Consider the following 19281-nt stretch of genomic DNA (forward strand, 5'->3'; position numbering starts at 1 on the left):
GAGCAAAGTTGTACGCGACGTTTCGACGTATCCACTCATATCTCGTGTGTACGCAAATTTTGCGGCTTTCCGGGTACTAATCGGCTACCGAAACGGCCAGCGAACGAAGACGAACTGAACGCCGGCGCCAACGTTACTGAAACACTCAGTTGGGAAACTCCCATAGAGACAGCCCTAAAAATTTGGCCCCAATCTGTCTCCGAGCACTGAGCTAATGACTAACACAACGCCACCATTTCTCCCGCAGCGGCCACTCGAGAAACTGCCCGTGACTTCTATTTTTGGCTTTGACAGGGGTGAACCCCCGTCGCCCCGGCAGACGCGCCGCGTGGAACTACCGAAGTTAATATGCACTTAGGTCGGGACGCGCTACCTGAAAGGCCCGCTGAGGCATGGTTTTATAAAAACAATATTAATTGTTCCGCAAAACCTTGCGAACTAAAGATAATAAAAACATCACGCACCCATCATTTGGTACTAAACTCCAATAAATTTCATACAAAAAGAGTCTTTTCCGTTTGTTTTTACGCAAAAACAAGCTTTCAAAAAGCTCAAGGTGATTACAGTACAGACAAACGAAAAAGAGTGGCGCTGTTGTCGCATTTAGCTCGGTCTCGGTGGACGCCAGCGGCCCAGGTTTCGACGGCGAGTTTCCCAACTGAGTGTTTTAGTAACGTTGGCCGGCGCTATGCGCCATTTAAACACGCGGTTACTTTTCTACTAGACTGTAGCTATGTGGTGTGGGTCCTTACACATAAATGGACTACGTACAAACAAAGCTAAAATAAAATTGGGCGGCTGCTTTCGCCACCTAGTGAGTATGCGGAAAACTACAAAAATGAAGGACATTTCGGCATTTGTGGAAGTGACACGCTCGAACACGGACGACAGCATACCAACACATACATCACAGCACATACCACAAGATCAACATACGACCCGACACTCCTACTCAATTATAACAGAAACCCGCTCGCTATATATATAGTAGACTTTTTGTTTCAGACGAAGGTCCGGTGACACCCCCCGTATTTTATATGAACGTAACGATATTACACAATTATTACTTATATAGTACGGCGACATAAATATAATTTGGGAAGGTACACATTTCTCTTAGTCTAGATTATAGCTAAAAGACACCCTATATTTAAAAAAAAAATGTTTCGAGCTAGCCAAAATGTAGCAAAATCTGGTTTCGTTTTCGGAAGTTCGAGCGCTCAAGGCTGGAATGCGCTAGCGAAGTGTGTGCTTGCTTCTGTCAAACTATAATCCATTGTATGACGCTCTCAAAGCTGCTGGCTGCAGCCCCCGTCTTGGTTTAGGGTTTGATTTACACGCGCTCCCGTGGAAATGAAATTATGCGCGCTCGAGTCGATATTATTGACAGCGTGAAGTATAAACCGAATGTAAACGATTTTGCGAGCGACGAGAACAGCGACGGCGACCCGCTTCGCTGACGCTCGATCACTCGCGCGACGACGCAAGCCGCATGAAAGCGGAACGATGTTTGCTAGAAATCCAAAAACCGAGTGACGCGACGAGCGATAGTAAGAAATCTTCGTAATACGTCGCTGACTCGTCGCTGTCGCCGTCGCTCGCTAAATCGTTTTATGCAGTTCAGCCTTTATACTCACGCTAGTGCCGACCTGCATTACCCGCTGAGCCCAAGCAAGCGATAAGGATATTCAAATATGTCACAACAGTGGCGTGCATTCGCTAAGAAAACATATATCTCAAATTCCTGCAGTTTGACGTCGGGATCCGTTACTTGTTCTGCTGTCACCTTGGCGAAACGGTCACTAAAGAGAAACTAGTCAGTTTGTTTTATCAGAAATTATAAAAACCTTATCTAGCCACTGTTATGCACAAAAGCACTCTGGAATTTCATATAAATAGTTTAGAATAAACTGAACACAATCGGTAACTTAATTTTCCAAGCATAATAATAAAAAAAAATCTTAGAAAACAATGTATATTTAAGGTGTTTCAAATAGAAAAAACTGGAAAAGGAGACTTATTTCAGCTGCACTATCACGTAAATACTTTTGGAAAAAAATATATATTGAGAAGTAGGTTTTGCAGTCTCTAATTTGCTTCTTTCAACTTTCCAGTTACTTTATGCGTACTTGCAGATTGTATCCTGACAAATCTAGACAAAATTGTATAAAAAGTAACAGTCTATATAAAATTTATAGCTTAATTAAATTCACATTTGTTTGATAATGTTCAATCTTAAATATGAGTTTTAAATTTCACATCTATTATTACAAATGATTGAATTACATGCTGCTTGATGCATGCTGTGCCGCCCCCCCCCCCTTTTAAATATATATATATCCTGTATATTTGCTGGTTAATTGTTGTAAACCTCTTAATGTCGTGTTATTTGTTTGTTGTTGTAGGTGTGTGAATGCATATGTTGTACCCCACTCCTACTTGGGCCTTCAATGGCCAGTAGTATCCTCTAAATCAAATTTAAAAAAACAAGTGAGCAGTAAAAATCTGGACATGTACAAAAAAACAGACATGTACAGCCCTAACGCAGCAGCCCGTGCCGGAAAGCCCGTGCCGGAAAGCCTCAAAGCTTCGTGTCTGTTACTGACCCGCAGCGCGAAAGCGAGAGGGCCCCCAGTACTGTACTTCACTGGCAGCGCGTCGTAGAGCAACGCCGCTCCATCCACGGAGCCCCGATGACAATTTAGGCCTAGCGACAGAGTACGGAAGACTGCACACACGGCGACAGCCGCTGAGTACGGTACTGAACGAGTTCACTCGTTTTCCAGTCGCTACCTTTTGGGTATACTAGCGACAAGTACGGCATGGCACACGCACGGCGGCAGCGGCTGCCGAGTACGGCACTGTACGAGTTTACGGGTTTTCCAGTCACTAGCTTTTGGGTATACGCACTAACTCTTCCTACATGTGCTGGATAACTACCACATATACAGAATTAAATAAAATCAACTTACCCAAAAGCTTACCACATATACAGAATTAAAATAAAATCACCTACCTTTAGACGGGTAGCGCAACAGAAGTAGCTGCTGATCAACCTGCGTACTCGTTGAACGAGAACGATCCTGACGTCACGTTCACATAGCGGCTGATTTCTAGTGCTGACAGGGCCTCGAGCGGCTAGTTTCGGTTTTGTTGGCCGTGCCCCAAACAAAACTTTGAGGCGTCCATATCTTTAAAACTACGCACAATAACGAGGAAAGAATTACACCTTGCAATTCAGAGACGCTGACTGCACTAAAAACAGTCATAATCCCAAAATTGAAAGTATGGTTCGGAGTTGCCCTTTAACGACAACCACGACTACAAACTTGACGGCGATTTTGATGATGAACCCGATGACAATACCTACGGCAAGTGTGGTATCTGTCACGAAGACGAACAGGACGACGACGCCTGGTATGTCACTCAACGAACGGAGGAAGTTTGCCAGCTTGGTCGCATTTTGATGCAAGCCACAACTTCCTGACGATGACTGCTACAATCTTTGTCACCATGACGCCCAGTTTCAGCCTGGCTACCCACTGTGAATCTAAACACCAATTCATCGTCGCAGCAAGGAACTGTTAAAGTGGTGCTTCGACCTCAAGGTTATTCGCTACATGAGACCTAAGTTGTAAGTCGTTGGCCAATGGCACATCAACATTGTCACGCTGCCCTCTGCGACCCGTAGGCGATTCACGTCTTCCGACTCAACTGAATTAGGTATGCTCGGTAGGACTGTGAAAGTCTGCTATTTACGAGACTGTATTTTGACCTAGTCTTGTTTAAGCTGTTAATTTAATTTTGTGTTGCATAAAGACGATGAGTCTTTCGCAAGAGGGGGAGTAATGCCACGTGAAAATTGCCGAGTCAGCAGCGTGATCGACTCACATGCCGCTGACCCCGCCAGCGCATGTCCTTCTCTCTATTGTTTGCGTGACTGGAATGATGAGACGACTCTAAATTTTTTTTGTTCGAGCTCAGAAACTTCTAGATACCCACGCGCTTACAAAAGTACCTTCGCTTGGCTGCGTGAGGCAGTTGTCCTTTCGACACCATCAAAAGTCTTTGTTAATTTATGTTTCTCAGCACAAGTTCGGTGCGTTACACACTGATTTTAAGTTTAATAAAGAAGTATGTTTTTATTCGTGACAATATTTAGATGAATTTTGATAATTCAATCTTCTGATATTTCAAACTAAAGTGTGTGGCTTCCAGGACCCGTTTGCTCAAGCGCTAACCGCGGCTAAAGTTAACCGTAGTACCTAGGAGACGGATTTTTAAATCACGTGACTGGCTCGGCAGGAATGCAGGGAAACATGGCGGTGCCCCGGTGAGTGAGCGCCGCTCGCTTTGAAACTAATATGTCGTTGTAGCTGCAATATTGGGCGCGTTAGTCAGCAATGAATGGTGCCAGAGGCTTTCGCTTTGCCTTACCTCATTTAAATCGCAAAGCATGAGCATATGACCTCGCCGCATTTTTTAGATAGTCTTTCGATTCTGGCCATTCCTAAGCCTAAATGAACGCGATAAATGTTAGCATGGCAATGTCTTTGGAAAGTGGATTGCCTTGACTCAATCGGCCGGGTATTAATAGCACACAAAAGCAGACAGCGTCCCAATAGACCATATTAGACCTTTCTCTAAATTTCCCAAGCACCGAGGTGCATGCTACAAGTGTAGTTACACGCGTTGCACGTGCTGGCGTCTGAAGTAGTAACTGTTCTAAAGTAAAAAGTCTAATACAAATTTTGTCTTGCACGTGCGTTGGTCAAATATTTATTATGATTATTTACTTCGAATCTTTTATAAGAGGAAGGCCAGTGCGCGCAGACCGCAGAATTATACTTCCAGCGTTCTTCTCGATGCTTGGGTAATTTAGAAAAAGGTCTACAGGGATGCTGTTTGCTTTTGTGTGCAATCAATACCCGACCGATAGAGTCAAGACAATTCGCTTTCCAAAGATGTTGCTAAGCCGACAATTACCACATTCATTTAGGCTTAGGAATGGCCAGAGTCGAAAGACTATCTAAAAATTGCGGCAAGAGCCTTGCTCATGCTTTGTGATGAAGTGAGGTAAGGCAAAGCGAAAGCCTCCTGCACCATTCGTTGCTGACTAACGCGCCCGGTATTGCAGCTACAACGACATATTAGTTCCAAAGCGTGCGGCGCTCACTCACCGGGGCACCGCCACGCTTCCCCGCATCCCTACCGAGCCAGTCACGTGATTTGAAAATCCCTCTCCTAGGTACTGCGGCTAACTTCAGCCGCGGTTAGCGCTTCGAGCAAACGGGCCCTGGTGTTTGAAATAATGAGAGTCGACTGTAAAACACCATTTTTGCTACCCCAAGTAGCAATTTATTTTAGTGTAATTTCTGGAATCTTTTATTCAGACCGAACACTTCTTTTTCAATAAGCTTGTCGGCATAAAATTTAGACTATTTTTTATAGCCTAAACGTAGCAAGCGTTCAAAACAAATACAACCTAGTGCATCAGATACACAGAAAACACAATATTAGCAAATGCTACTTTTATTGAACACATCTGGAGTTTCTGTTGGATACATACAGCGCTGTGAAGAAGTACACCATTCTTATATGAAAATAAGCTTCCTACCAGTGAAATTTCTCAAGTTGGACAGCCTTGTTGTAAGTCAGGCACGTTAAAGAGAACCCTGCCCAAGTTTTCATAGACACTCTTACAAAGTTGTTTCATCCGTACAATAGCGACTTCAAGGTATATGTGTAGAAACTTCCCAAAGTGCAAACATTATGTGAAGAAACTGCATTTCAAAGTTGACGTCCTCGCAACCCCCCCTATCGATAGCTGCTCTACCGGCAACAATGAAAAGAACTATAAAAAGACCGCTGAGGCCACATAACGTAAGACATGGTGTCCAAAATTCGCCATGGACAGCATTGTTGGTAGTTGGACTTGTTTGTGCTCACTCTTTTACCCAGTCTGTCGATTGACAGCTATTTAGAGTGCATGATAGGAACTATTTGTGCTGTAGACATAAAAACATGTATATGTTGCCCCCCCCCCCCCCCCCCCCCCCTTTGAATCTGGCAGGCGAGACCACTCGAAAATGTTTGAGAGTAGCTGTGTAGAACTGACATGTTCTAACATTCTGATGACACAATTATTCATAATAAAAGGTATGCTTAACCGAAATTCGAAGCTTGCAAAACAACACTGGGGCGGTAGGCGGGACGCTGCAAAACCCCCAAAACATCACACATAGAGCATTATTTCTAACGGATGGCCGTATTTTTGGAAACATGTGGGATTCAACAAGGCCGACGAGACATGTGATGTCGCGATTCTCATTCCCTCTCCTCTAGGCTTCATCCCCTTAAGCAGGTGAACCGAAGCGGGAATGAGAGAAGCGAGGCCGCTTCCCCTCATTCTAAAGTGCACCAGGAGAAGTATGATGTCACATTTCTTGTTTGATTGTGCCCTTTCCTTTCCAAGAATACGGCCATCCGTTTGAGATATTAATGTATGAGTGATGTTTCGGAGTTTGTAGAGCTCCCATTCAAAGCTTCCGCGGCCTTATTTTATGAAATCCAAATTTTGGTCCAGCACCCTTTTAAACAAGCTTTTTCAAATATTAGCATAATGAACATACAATTGGACAACTTGCTAACTCACAACAGCATCCTCCCGATGATGCCGTACAAAGGTTCTGTCACACGCACCAACCGAGAGGATTGCTGCAAGTCCATCCACCCTCAACTTTTAGTCACCTTTGAGACTGAAGAACTGCTGTATGAGGCCCGTCCAGCCACTGCGCACACAAAGAGAAACACGGGAAATAACACTCAGTGACGAGCAAAGTCTCTGGGCGGAAAGCCCTCCATGACAAATGAGCACTGTTGGGTTACGGCAACGGCGTAATACACAGGTTCTGCTTCTTGGATGCCTTCACCGCTGCGGTGGGTGGTCGTAGCTAGTCGTAGCAGATAGTGTCACGTTTGTTGCTCGTACCAAAACACCAAAGCCGTGTAGTATTCTTGTTGCCGAAGTTCATAAGCCTACGTTCCCGGTCTACACACACTACACAAAGCCAGCCACGAGCAAAGCTAGCTAACCCCGTTTCTGCTTCGGCGACAAGCCGCCAGGGCGGTGACACCGCCGCTGAAACTTCTGCCTCGGCTCTTCAAACCAGGGCCCTTCAGTGCACAAGCATGACACTTGCTAGGCTGCTCTGCCTGTACCAAGTGACACGCGCCCGCATGTTCCCTCTCATAATTCTTCTGACTGTACGTGCCCCGTATTGTACACGGCCATACTGTGCACATGGCGAAAGTTCCCTTTTGAAAGTGCTCCACGGTCGGCTTACAATGCTGCGAACACATAGCACATGACCACTATAGGTGACGACACTTGGGACACTTGCCATCCGTCGTTGTGGCGCAAAGTCGCTTTCTCAGTCGTCCTCACAAGGGGCAAGGAAAGGCAGGCACTGCATAAAAAATCAATACATATTATATCACTGGCTATGGCAAACTAGTTTCAAAGATGATACAGTCATGTCTTCTTAATATGGACACCTCCGTACTATAAAAATATTTTTTTTCTATAATGTAAGGTGTTTATATGAGAAAATTAAATTTAAAACAAAAATTGGATAACAAGCATAACCAAACAAACAGTTTATTCAGCTAAAAGATAATGAGATGTGAGTTTGCTCTATCGCTTTAGAGCCGTTTAACATGTAGCACTACTGTCGTTTACAAGAACAGATACCCAGGCTGTAAAGTGATGATCGGCTGAATAGCAAAAGATGTTGCACTGTATGCACAAGCCGGATGTAATTGACACTTAGCTGCCGGCAGTTAGGATCCTATAATCTTATGATCGCAGACGGGAATTACATCTGGTGCCTACGGCTGGAATAATGTCTCGCATCGTAATAGAAAAAGCACAAAAAAAACACAGGATGGAGAAACCGGGTGTCACAAATTTAGGCTTCTCTTCATTTTTTTAAATACTTTTATGATCTTTTTTTTGGACCACTTCAAGTGTTGGTACGGTCAAAAAGGGGGAGTGTGGTGCCAATTTTAATCTCAGTTCGTCCCGTCGTAGTTCCTTTCTAAGTCCCCAACGAATTTGCTCGTTTGCGGAATGGGTTTTTGTTAACGGGCGACGTAGATCATCCCAGGTCACAGTTTGTGGCTTTGACCTCGCGGACGGAGGGGTGCGTATGCTGGCTCGCGTATGGTGCCGATTTGACATGCGGGGACGCCGCCGGGATACAAAGATGTTTACGCTGGCTAGCACGCTTTTTGAAGGCGGCGGCTTTGCTCAGTCTGCCGCCTGTCGTGTTCTATGTATCGGCGATAATTGATGTTTTTGGACTCGTACGGGGGAATGGATGGGCACATATGTTTGGTTGTCTGAAAAATGTAATAGGTTTTGCCATTTGGGTCGTTGCTGTGTAGCTTTGTTTTTCTTGAAAGTTGACTGACCCGAAAGGCGGGGAAACGGGAGGTTGGTCGGTAGACGAGCCTATAAAAGGGGGTTCCGGAACAAAGAAGGTAGTCCAACCCCAGAGCTGGCCGGGTCGCTACTCACCGTGGTTACTCCCTGCAGATGAGTCTTGGAACGTGTAATTTTTGGCTTCTGCCCTGCCTGTCGGACAAGTGTTTGAGTTTGTTGTGCTGAAGCGTGTGTGGCTGTGTGGTGCGCGGTGTCGACCTCATCAAGCCTCTAATTGGACCGCTGGACTTCGAGACGCCATTCTTCGGCCGACAACTCCAGACTACGGACTGCTCTGGACTCGGCACCTACCGGAAAGCTAAGCCTGGTTTTCTAGGACTTGTCTACTGCATTCTCTGGCTCTGAAGTACGAATTGTTGAATGTTGGGAAGATTTTTACACAGTGCTACTTTCTGTCGCGACTGTTTTGGGGGATTATCCCATGTGTGTAGCGGTAACGTTCGAGCTCCATCTCGGTTTGCTCTCGTTGTTAGTGTCGGGTTTTCGTCACTGTTTTGTTGGCTTATTCCGGTTTTATGAGCGTCGAGTCTTTTTAGTATTAGTTTCTGGCTCGCAGGGCTCCATAGCTTTGAGCTGGAGTGTGGTTTGTGTTGAGTGCTCTATTGCCGTGTACAGCTTAGTTTTTCACTTTATTAAATCTAATCTTTTGTTTGCTTATCCTCCCTGTGTCATCATCTTTCTCTACTTATTATACACCAGGCGTGGACCTAGCGCTAGTCAATGGTCGAACTTAGCTCTCTTGTTCTTTTCCCGTAATTTCTCGTTTATTCTCAGAGTGGATCATTGAATTATTTTTATTAATTTGAACCCCACTCCGTGACACCGAAACAAATGGGAAAGCTCCACAACGTATTAAACTCGTCGAACATTAAATGTTCTTGAATTATACCTCACCCATGCTTGCTACGTGATGAAGCCCAAAGGTTAGTTCAATGCCAATCAATATTAAATGTCTTTAGATGGGCACCTGCTGCCCGATCATGGCCTTTATTGCAAAGCACTGTTCACACATTTGCGAGTCCTGCAGTGCCTTGTGGAATGGTGGGCGATACTTGCCGTTCCGCAAGGCACTGCAAGACAGATCAGGCTCAACTTTTGAATGTTGACGTGCTTACGGAATGCTGCAGCAAACCAATCATTCGCCGAGGGAAAAAGAAAGGAAGCTGCATGCCTCCGTGTGCTCATTGCCAGTGTTTTCTGCTCTGCTATGTACCCTGCTTGTGTGCTGTGATTTGCAAGCCAGCGCGGGATATGTCTGTTCAGCTGTGCGAGGTTGTGATTGAAACAACCAAGAAGTATAGACCGCCATTCTTTTCATCAAGCTAAGGCTTCGGTCATCCGAACCGGGGACGATGACTGCTGTTGTTTACACGATTTTCGACAGCTATGTGGAGTGGCTTTGTGTTTAAAATTGCAATCCTAAGTGCAAAAAGAAGTTACCGCAGACTATATTGTTAAAGGTTGATTTCAACTGGCAGGCTCTGGCTACAACCACCTTAATATTCATTCAACATTGTTTGCATTTCTACTTACCCGTGATCGCTTCATTTGCCAAACACGTTAGTGGCCGGTCACCTTACCAATGAAACTAATGTGCTGGTGTCTCCGGCGAAGAATTCCCTCAGGGCTACATGCAATGCACAACCCAGTTTGTAGCCCGTTGTGACTGGAATCTTTCACACTGGGGAAACGTTGTTGTCACAAACGCAGTCAAAGAATGCGATAGGATTGAGGGAACAGGGGGATTGTCCAAGTTGACTGACTGCATGAGCATATGTTTCTATCGCCACCGTGTTTCCTCCACGCAGGCGACGGAGAAAACGATATAGAGACTCCTCGCGCTTGCCAATGCCAAGTTTCTCTAAAACGTCGAAATACGAGACACCCAGCAGCGAAGTGTCGATATTGCCGGAGAGAGCGGCGGGACAACGATCAGCGCAGGATCACGGGTTCGCCACTCTTATGCGACGGTGTCTTCGGTTTCCGCTCTCTGCAGCTTCCACCGGGACGCTAGCCGTGCCTAATGGACCTTTTTCCAGTAAGGAGTGCCTCATGACGGTTTCGCCGCCTACTACAAATGGAGGGCAACCGGACTCGCCGTCTCCCATAGGAACATATTAGTGTCGCAAGAAAATAGTGCCCCCCAAGAATGGCGAAAGGGCGGCCAAGGGAAAAGGGTGTGCGCGTGCGCAGACACTTACGGGAAAAAGGTCCATTGTGCTAGCTTTGAGCACCACAGTTCATAGGGTTCACAGCGCCCGAGCGAAAGCTCGCGCAAAAGAACCGGCGAGCAGTCGAGTCGTTTCCAATCGACGGGGTGGCTAAACGCCGGTTGTGTGAATCGGGCTTAACGCCTGAGCCGGCTTGCTCAAAGCAAATCTAGCGTCCTTGAATGTCACGTAATAAAAATCTGTGGTCGCGAAAAGATAACTCCTGTGAAAATTACCCGGCGTCGGTGACGATGCAACCGGCTTGAGGCCTCGGCGATCGGCTGAACCGCCACGGGAACGGGACCTGCTCGATGGGGAAACACGCTGCTGGATGCAGTCGATGGTCGCTCCCACTGTCGCGTAATCGCCGTAATGGATACGGCGTCGGCGATTGGGGGTGAATGCCTGCGGTAGTTCAGCACGTATGGACGATTACGAACGAACACGTGCAAACTACGCTTTCGCTGCGGCGAAAAGCCGTGTAAAGCGCTGGGCCTCGCTCGTAGAAACCGTCTTACGTCAAACGGCCGCCATTGTAAAAAAACACCCCTAGACGTGTGATCGCAAAACGAAGTACACGTTCAAAGATGTTAATTTTACACGAGACCTCGGGTGCAAACGAAATACACCGAGCCTCGCGTGTAAAACGAACACCATTTGGGGAGTCCGCCCTGGGACAACGGTTTGCACGTCCAGGGGTGTACTTTTTCGCTGTATGTGTACGCTATAGCTTTGCGTACGCAAGGAAATTGCGGGTCGTGCGCAGAACGCAATAGAAGGGCTAGCGTATTGCGTACGCACGGAACGCTGGGGATTTTGAGTCGCGGGCTAGCGGGCTTTGCGGGACGCTCTCGAGAGATCTCGGACCCAACGAGAGCGCCGCAGTTTCAAGATGGCGGTTACCTCGACTGGCGCTGCAAGGGTAGCAAGGGCGACGCGGTGTTTGCGAAGTTCTGTGTTACGTGAAATTGCGTGGTGTTCAGCTCGGCAATTCTTTCTGGGACCTACCGCGGTCGAATCAGATCGCCGTGCAGCTGAAGGAGTGCACAGTGAAAATGTTCGCCGCTCGCTATGTGCGTCAACGCTGCGATCTGCTCAACGCTAAGCCTATTCGCACAATTCATCGCCGACGTACGAACGACTCTAAAAGAAATCGCCGAAGTTCTCGCTATGCACTGGACATCAGTAGGTCATGAACTTCATTCCGCGATAGCATTGATAAAAGGTGCCGTTTCCACGGGACGAGTGACGGAGGTTCCGTGGTCGAATTTGGCTACGCACTCGTACTCGTAGCCTCTGTACCCCGCAGAAAAGCGCGCTTGACGAGGCAGCTGTGGCTTGGTTTAATTTGAAATAAAATGATTCGACACGTACGTTTTCATTTTCAATATCTCTTTCCAGGAGCATGGTTGCGCTATAAGCACGCGGAATTCTACGGCTCTAACAAATTTAACCAAGATCATGCGCGGTGTTCACTGGAAAACGTAATGCACAACTAAATTCGGTCCAAGCAGGTCATTTTTAGCGTAGGCTATACTATTGCGTACGTAAGAGCCAGCAACGCTATACTAAAACTGTCTAAAGTCGAATGTTTGCGCATCAGTGAGCCATGTACTGCGGCCACCTCCGCGGTGGTCTTCGTCGCATACTATGACCGATTCAAGTTTAAAAACATTAGATCGGTGCACCGACGGGTATAGTCATTATTTCAGCAGAAAATACCTTATTTCAGTTTTTAGATTTATCTATTTAAAAAAAAAAAAGGAAAAAAGCTTTTTAGTAGAGTTTTAGAGCCGTCTCGGACACGATTTAGCTGATAATATATTCCATGATAATTTTTGCCTTATTCTTGCAAGGAAAGAATTCTCGTGCTTACACTGCTACAGGGTCTATATTTTTATTCGCGGGATCCTAATCTGGGGACAAAACCGCTGTTCTGCCAGTGACGCCACGGCGAGGACAGAGCAACCAATCATTACATTGAGTGCAAGCTCGCTCTCGCGGCTAATAGAGGCACCATATTGGCGCGGACGGCTTCCAACTTCGTTCTCAGTCGGAGTTGAAATTTCCACAAACCTCCACGATGTTACAAAGAAAGGTTGACGAAACGACGAACATTTTATGCTCCCTCTTTGCCCTGGGGATAGGCCCATAGCTCTCAAGTTTTGAGCAGCGCTCCAGGCGAGCAAAATAGAATATTTGTATCAAATTTCGAACATCCGTCAATACGCTTCCCCACTAGAGTTTTAGATGCGGAGCATCTCTTGCTCGGGTCTATGTCCCGCGGCGTCGTAGTCCGCACTCACACTACGCATGCGCAACTCTCCTCCTTCCCTCTTTCCAACAGCTGCGCGTTACTCTCTCCGCTCGCTCTCTCTCTACCAGCTGCGCGCACTTCGCGTGCGTTCGCTTCTACTCACACCGCGCGCGCATGCGCAACTCTCCTCCTCTAGTCTCCTCTCCTTCAAGTGTGAATATAAGCAGCGGTAGCGTGCTGCGCGCGTTCAAGGGGAGGAAGTGCCCGAGTGGGCTAACGCGTCTCAGCTCGGAGCGTGGAGCGAAAGCTTGCGCTGGGAACCTCCTGGGTTCGATCCCCGCCGCCCCCGCCTGTTTCGATCTGGATGCGTACCGGCACGCGTTCGTGTGATTACTACTGCGTTATGCACGTTAAAAATCCCAGGTTAGCGGTTGTACTGCACTGGCTAAATTTATCATCTACAGCTAAGAGACCGATTGCCCGTTGTGGCGCATCTCCATCAAGGCTGCATAAACATACAGAGCAAATCAATTTCTGCGCGCGTTCAGTTCACCCGCTGTTGACTCCACTTCACTCCGTTCTTCCGATGAAGTGTGATGGAAGCAACAGTCCCGTCAGTTAGTGGGTTGGCGCAAGCAAGCGTCAGCACCACTGACGGTACAAGCGCTAACTCACATCTGTCGCTTTAATAATCACACAGAAGACGAGAAAGAAGTAGCGTTTCTCTCTCGTCTTTCTTTTCGGTATGAAAATTCCCAAAATGAGGTAGGGGCTCATTTCTTGCACGTCCCAGATTATGCAAAGCCGCACACGCGGTGATGATGCTGCATGAGTGGCGAGTCTTGTGCTGGAGCCGCATATCCAAACAGGGAAATCGTCTCTTCCAGACCCCAAAGGCCCTCTCGACGGAGTTCCTCGTTCGGATCTGGGCCTTGTTGTACCTAAATCAAATTATAAGGCATGTGATCGATTTTTAGGCATCTGGGAACATACTTGCAATCACTGTATTTTCTTTTTCAGTATGGAAATAACAGGTTGACATTCTTTTGTCGAGGTTAGATATGTTTTATTGACAACTTTTCGTGCACGCACGGCTTCATGATACTGTTGACATCTCATGGAAACTTTTTCGTTCTTGCGACATTTCGTCGACAAACGTTTTCTTCTGCTAGGTGGATTGAATTTAGTGGTCGCGGTCGTCAAATCTTATGATTTTTTTTTCATTTGCCTAATGCTGAAAAAGAAAAATTAGACTGAATTTACTTTTTAGTGAATGAACCACCGACGGCGGGGCAAGCTATGTCTTAAACAGACCACACGATCACACCTCGCTTTGCTCCGCTCTGCTAGGGGAAATGGTTCATTAGCGATGTGCGCGACCAAAAGCGCCGCTGCGGTCAGCTTTCGACGATTGGCCAAACCGTGGGCATATGAGCATTGTCAGATTGTCAGCTTTGACGGTGTTACTTTCGGATTGCAATGACTCCTAGCTTCCACTGTGCTTTTTAAACACACCACCGAAGTCGTCGTCGCACCTGATGGTAAGTAGACAGGATAACAACTGGTGACGTCACGTCGAGGCAAATCCCACTCGTGACGTCACGGATGGAAACCATAACAGGGCGCCATTGAAACATCTCGGTGCTAAAATAATCTCAAGTTCGAGCTTGCACCAAGCCTTGTCGAAACCGCCAAGGGTTCGGCAAGGTAGGAAAGAACATTGGATATCGGCGAAGTGATCTGTCCATGAAACGCTTGAAGAACTGTTTGTCACCGGCAATGACTGCCTGCTATTACAGACATTAGTGATGTTGTCAGTGCAGTACCAAAACAAATCTTATACTTCTGCCGATGATTTGGCTTACCTCCCTCCGGGACTATTTGCCGCTCCAGGGTTTGCGAGCGGCGTCATCAGGAAAGGGAGACAGGCATAGCCCATATCCCCCAGCAGGACGCCGGGCACTCTGCTCTCCTCGTAAAGGGCACGCGCACGACTGCCATCAAAGATGCGGCTGTCGTGCACAGATCCTGGCCAACTTGCCACAACATCAAAGAACTGTAGCTGTGGGCCGGTGATGGCCTGCAGGTATATAACATTGCATTAATACGGCAATTTGGGCCAGTTGGCTCATGCTCGAAAACAAGTGAAACAACTGCCCCCCCCCCCCCCCCCCCCCCCCCCCGGGGCTGGCTACGTGCCTGTTGCCCGTAAATAACGTCGCATATGCAAGCTAGGTATAGGCTGTGCAATGGCTATTTCGAGCGGGCCCAGAGGTGTACAATAAGCAGCAACAACACAGCTGATGAAAGGGTTTCCCTATGTTTTACAATGATCGGGTTGAACAGCTGAAATCGTTTTGCATGAGCATTACCCATGCTTCCCAGCCTGGCAGTTTAGTAGGCAAGCTACGTCAATAAAGGGGGTATAAGAAATATGAGCTCACCTGGACGTTCAGGGAGAAGACTCCTTTCCTATTGCGATAAACTTCCGCATCATCTCCGCCGGGGCTTCTGATGCGCACGTGGGTGCAGTCGATGCAACCCGTGACGCCAGGAAACTGCCCCATTGCGTAGAAGTCGCGCATAACGCCGTGGTACTCCGACGCAGCCGGGAAGTGCACCAGCCTTCGGAAGAGCACCCTCGCGATGAGCGTCGTCACCGTCCTCACTGTGCGGCAGACAGTCGGCTGGGAGACATGCACCAGGTCTCCCGCTACCATCTGGAAGGTCCCGGCGCCGTAAAAGCGAAGGGTGACCAGCAACTGGAGCAGGGGGGTGAGCGGCAGTCCTCGGTTGTCGCCGGTTTGCTGGAGAGGCAGCAGCGTCAGGAGTTCCCTCACCGTCGTCTTCGTAAAGCGATATCTCGCGAGGAACTGGCGGTCACTGTACAGCTCCATCGGGTTCAGGCGGTCCGATAGATTACGCCGCGGCACCGACGGACCGAGCGGGTACATAACGCCGAACACAAGGTCGCACGCACGAGTAGCGAACTCAAAAGACGCGATCCTGCGAGCGGCATCACTCCGATAACCCGGGTAACCCGCCATCTTTTGCGATGAAGGGAGGCTCGAGTGTATTTGAAGGGCGGTGCCACCGCTCACTTGAATTTTTTCGAGAAAAGTCCGAGTGAAGTGCGAGGCGAGGGAGCGTTTCGAGTGAAGGGGGATTTATGAAACGTAATGACACCCACTCAAGGGCGTTGGAAGTTAAGTTCGAGTGAAGTGGGATCTATGAATTCGGCGATCTGTCTTGCCGTGTGGTCACATGACTTTTTTAGGGCTGCGCTAAGAGAGTTTCTGATTATAGCCATTTTAATGAGTTTTGAATGGGAGGACTCATATTGGAATAATTGTTTTCTTGAGCGTGGCATGTACATACATCCAGCAAGTGTGGTTTTTGTTGGAATATCATCTGTAGATCAAGAAATTGAAGGCTGTCGCCTGTCGGTAGCTCGTGTGTAAAGTTGAGTCCTTGTGCGTTTTCAGTGAAGATTGAACGTATATTGTTGATTTGTTGCTCGTTATTTACATCAGGTCTGTTTTTTAGCAGCACGAGATAATCGTCCACATATCTGTATATTCTTGTCACCTGGTTGTTGGATACCCGCTGGGCGATGGCCCGATCGCATTTGGATAAGATGTCGCATAACACTGGTGCCACACATGACCCAATACAAATTCCTTTCTTTTGCAGGTAAGTATTCCCGTTGAATGAGACGACTGTGGATGCTAGGTAGAATGTCAGTAACTCCAAGAATGACTCAAGATGTACGCCAGATTTGTTTTGGAAAGGCACTGTACCATTCTCTTCGATACATTCTTTTACAGCTACGAACAGTTGGTCATGAGGTATTGAATAAAACAAATCTTCCACGTCAAGGGAAAAACCATATTGTACTAGTACGTTGTCATTTTTTAGATCCTGTATAACTTGTTCTGAGTTTGAAATCAGGAACGGATCTTCCAGGCGGAGGTTTGATAACTGACTAAATAGGAACCTTGACATAGCTCCTTGCCAAGAACCTTTTTCAGTTACGACCACACGGAAGGGACATTCCACTTTGTGTGTTTTAGCCGTAAAGAACATATCCAAAACGTCTTTCTTGGATGCGGTAATCTGCTTTTTCAGATTTGTTAACTCAAGCTTGAAGCACAGTTTTTTTTTTTTTTTTTATTTATGACATACTGCGGACCTAAATGGTCCAAGCAGGAGTGAATACAGATCGTAAAATACACGACAAAAAACAGTCTTCAACAAAAGATATCAAAAAAGGCCACTAGGTTAAAATATACAGTAAATAACAAATGCAAAAATACAGGACAAGAAGCCTCCAAGAGCAAGATACACATTCCCAGTAAAAAACCTATACGGTCATGAGGTAGGAAGAAGGAAGTGACTCGATGGGCAGGGAATTCCAGTCATTGATTGTTCTTGGAAAAAAGGAAAATTTAAAAAGATTGGTGCGAGCAAAGTACGGAGTCAGTGAATGTGGTTGGTGATGTCTGGTCTGTCTCGTAGCAATGGGTTTTAGATATGCATGGCGATTAATAGATAGCTTATCATTTGCAAGAAGAAACAGAAACTTTAGCCTTGCTATTTGCCTTCGCTCCTGCAACAATTCAATTTTGTTTATCTGCATTAGAGAGGAGGGAGAATCTGATCGCTTGAACTTATCGTAAATGAATCTGACTGCCCGTCTTTGAACCCTTTCCAATTTATTTATGTCTTTTTTGGTAAAGGGATCCCATACAACGCTGGCGTATTCCAGTTTAGGTCTCACAAGCGTGTTGAACGCTAACAATTTTACGTTAGGGGGTGTATTTTTCAACTTGTGTCTAATGAGGCCTAGCTTTCTAAAAGCAGCAGATGTAATGTTGTCGATGTGTCTTGACCAGCCCAAATGACTATCAATTGTCAGCCCTAGATACTTGTAATGGTCTACCTCAGAGACGTTATAATCTTTTATTTTGTACTGAAAGGAGAGGTACTTCTTTTTGTTTGTGATTCTAAGAAAGACAGTTTTCTCGAGATTCAATTTCATTTTCCATTGGTAGCACCAGTCTTGTATAGAGTTTAAGCTTGAGTTAAGTGCGAGTTGGTCATTAGTACACAAAACATCTTTGAACAATACACAATCGTCCGCAAAGTTGAAGTGCTTTAGCTTTCACTTTTTTGGTCTTTTTATCTTGCAAATAGTTGAAGTTCTTTTGTATGGCTAAAGTCGCCTTTTGTAAATACATATTGGTGGGGCATACTACAAATCCCCCTTCCTGATCTGAAACTAGGAGATTCAAATTATGTGTTTTGAAATAATCGACCACTCTAGGTCTCATTATCTTGTTCTTAACATGTCCACATTTCGACAAAACCTCAACACATTCATCAATACATCTGGTCCTGTCATTTTCCGGAGCTTTCGCAGCAATGTCGCGTACAGTCGACAGCATCTGTACTCCCTGTATGTGCGGAGCCGTACAAAATTTGGGGCCTTTCTCCAGGACCTTTTCAATGTCTGCGGGAAGAGAGGACTCGCCCAAAAATCTGACCGGCTCGCCTTGGTGTTCCTTCTGTTTGGCTCGTAGATATCGTAGGTGTGGTATGTAGGTCCTCCAGAGAGATTCCGTCATCCTGGTTGAAGTGTGGAGAAAGGACTTGTATCTTGATTCATGGTTGAAACCGGAGGCATCCGTGTTTGCTAGCAGCCACAGGCACTCACGGTAAAACCTAACTTGTCTCCACAGTTCGGATTGGAGAATCCTGCAAATCCTTTTGCTGTGGCGCATTGATGGTTGTGCCAGACCGAACATACCTCCGATGTCATGGGGTATGACATTGCTTCTGATGGCGAAAGCATAAAATCTTGCTCTGCAGGTAGAAATGGAAATTAAATCAATATAATAAGAAACTGGGTCTGGATATGATACACACGGAAAGGGGCCCATTGCAGAAGAAAGATACTGTACTAAAATATTAAGGTGGGCTAGTTGGATATGCATTTTCGAAATAAATAGCGCGAAGGTCAAGAACAAACTGACGGTACAAGCGCTAACTCACAACTGTCGCTTTAATAATCACACAGAAGACGAGAAAGAGGTAGCGTTTCTCTCTCGTCTTTTATTTCGGTATGAAAATTCCCAAAATGAAACGGTCTTGATGGAAGAGGAAGTTACGTTGAAGGAACTGAGAAATAACAATAAAGGAAGAAGGCGTTACGTTAAAAAACTGAAAATCAGCAGAAAGAAAGGAAGAAGTTGTCCACAGTGAACCAAAGAAACCACCTTAAGAAGGAAAGTTAAGGTAGTTGAGTT

General features: G+C 46.4%; 1 protein-coding gene across 1 annotated transcript in view; it reads right to left on the reverse strand.

Annotated features, from left to right (window-relative positions):
* LOC115318318 (sterile alpha motif domain-containing protein 3-like) overlaps positions 1-19281 on the reverse strand; it is a 114104-nt gene that overhangs the window by 72135 nt on the left and 22688 nt on the right. The window lies entirely within an intron of this gene.

The sequence above is a fragment of the Ixodes scapularis genome, unplaced genomic scaffold (genome assembly GCF_016920785.2).
Source record: "Ixodes scapularis isolate PalLabHiFi unplaced genomic scaffold, ASM1692078v2 PGA_scaffold2__306_contigs__length_199485367, whole genome shotgun sequence".
NCBI lineage: Eukaryota > Metazoa > Arthropoda > Arachnida > Ixodida > Ixodidae > Ixodes > Ixodes scapularis.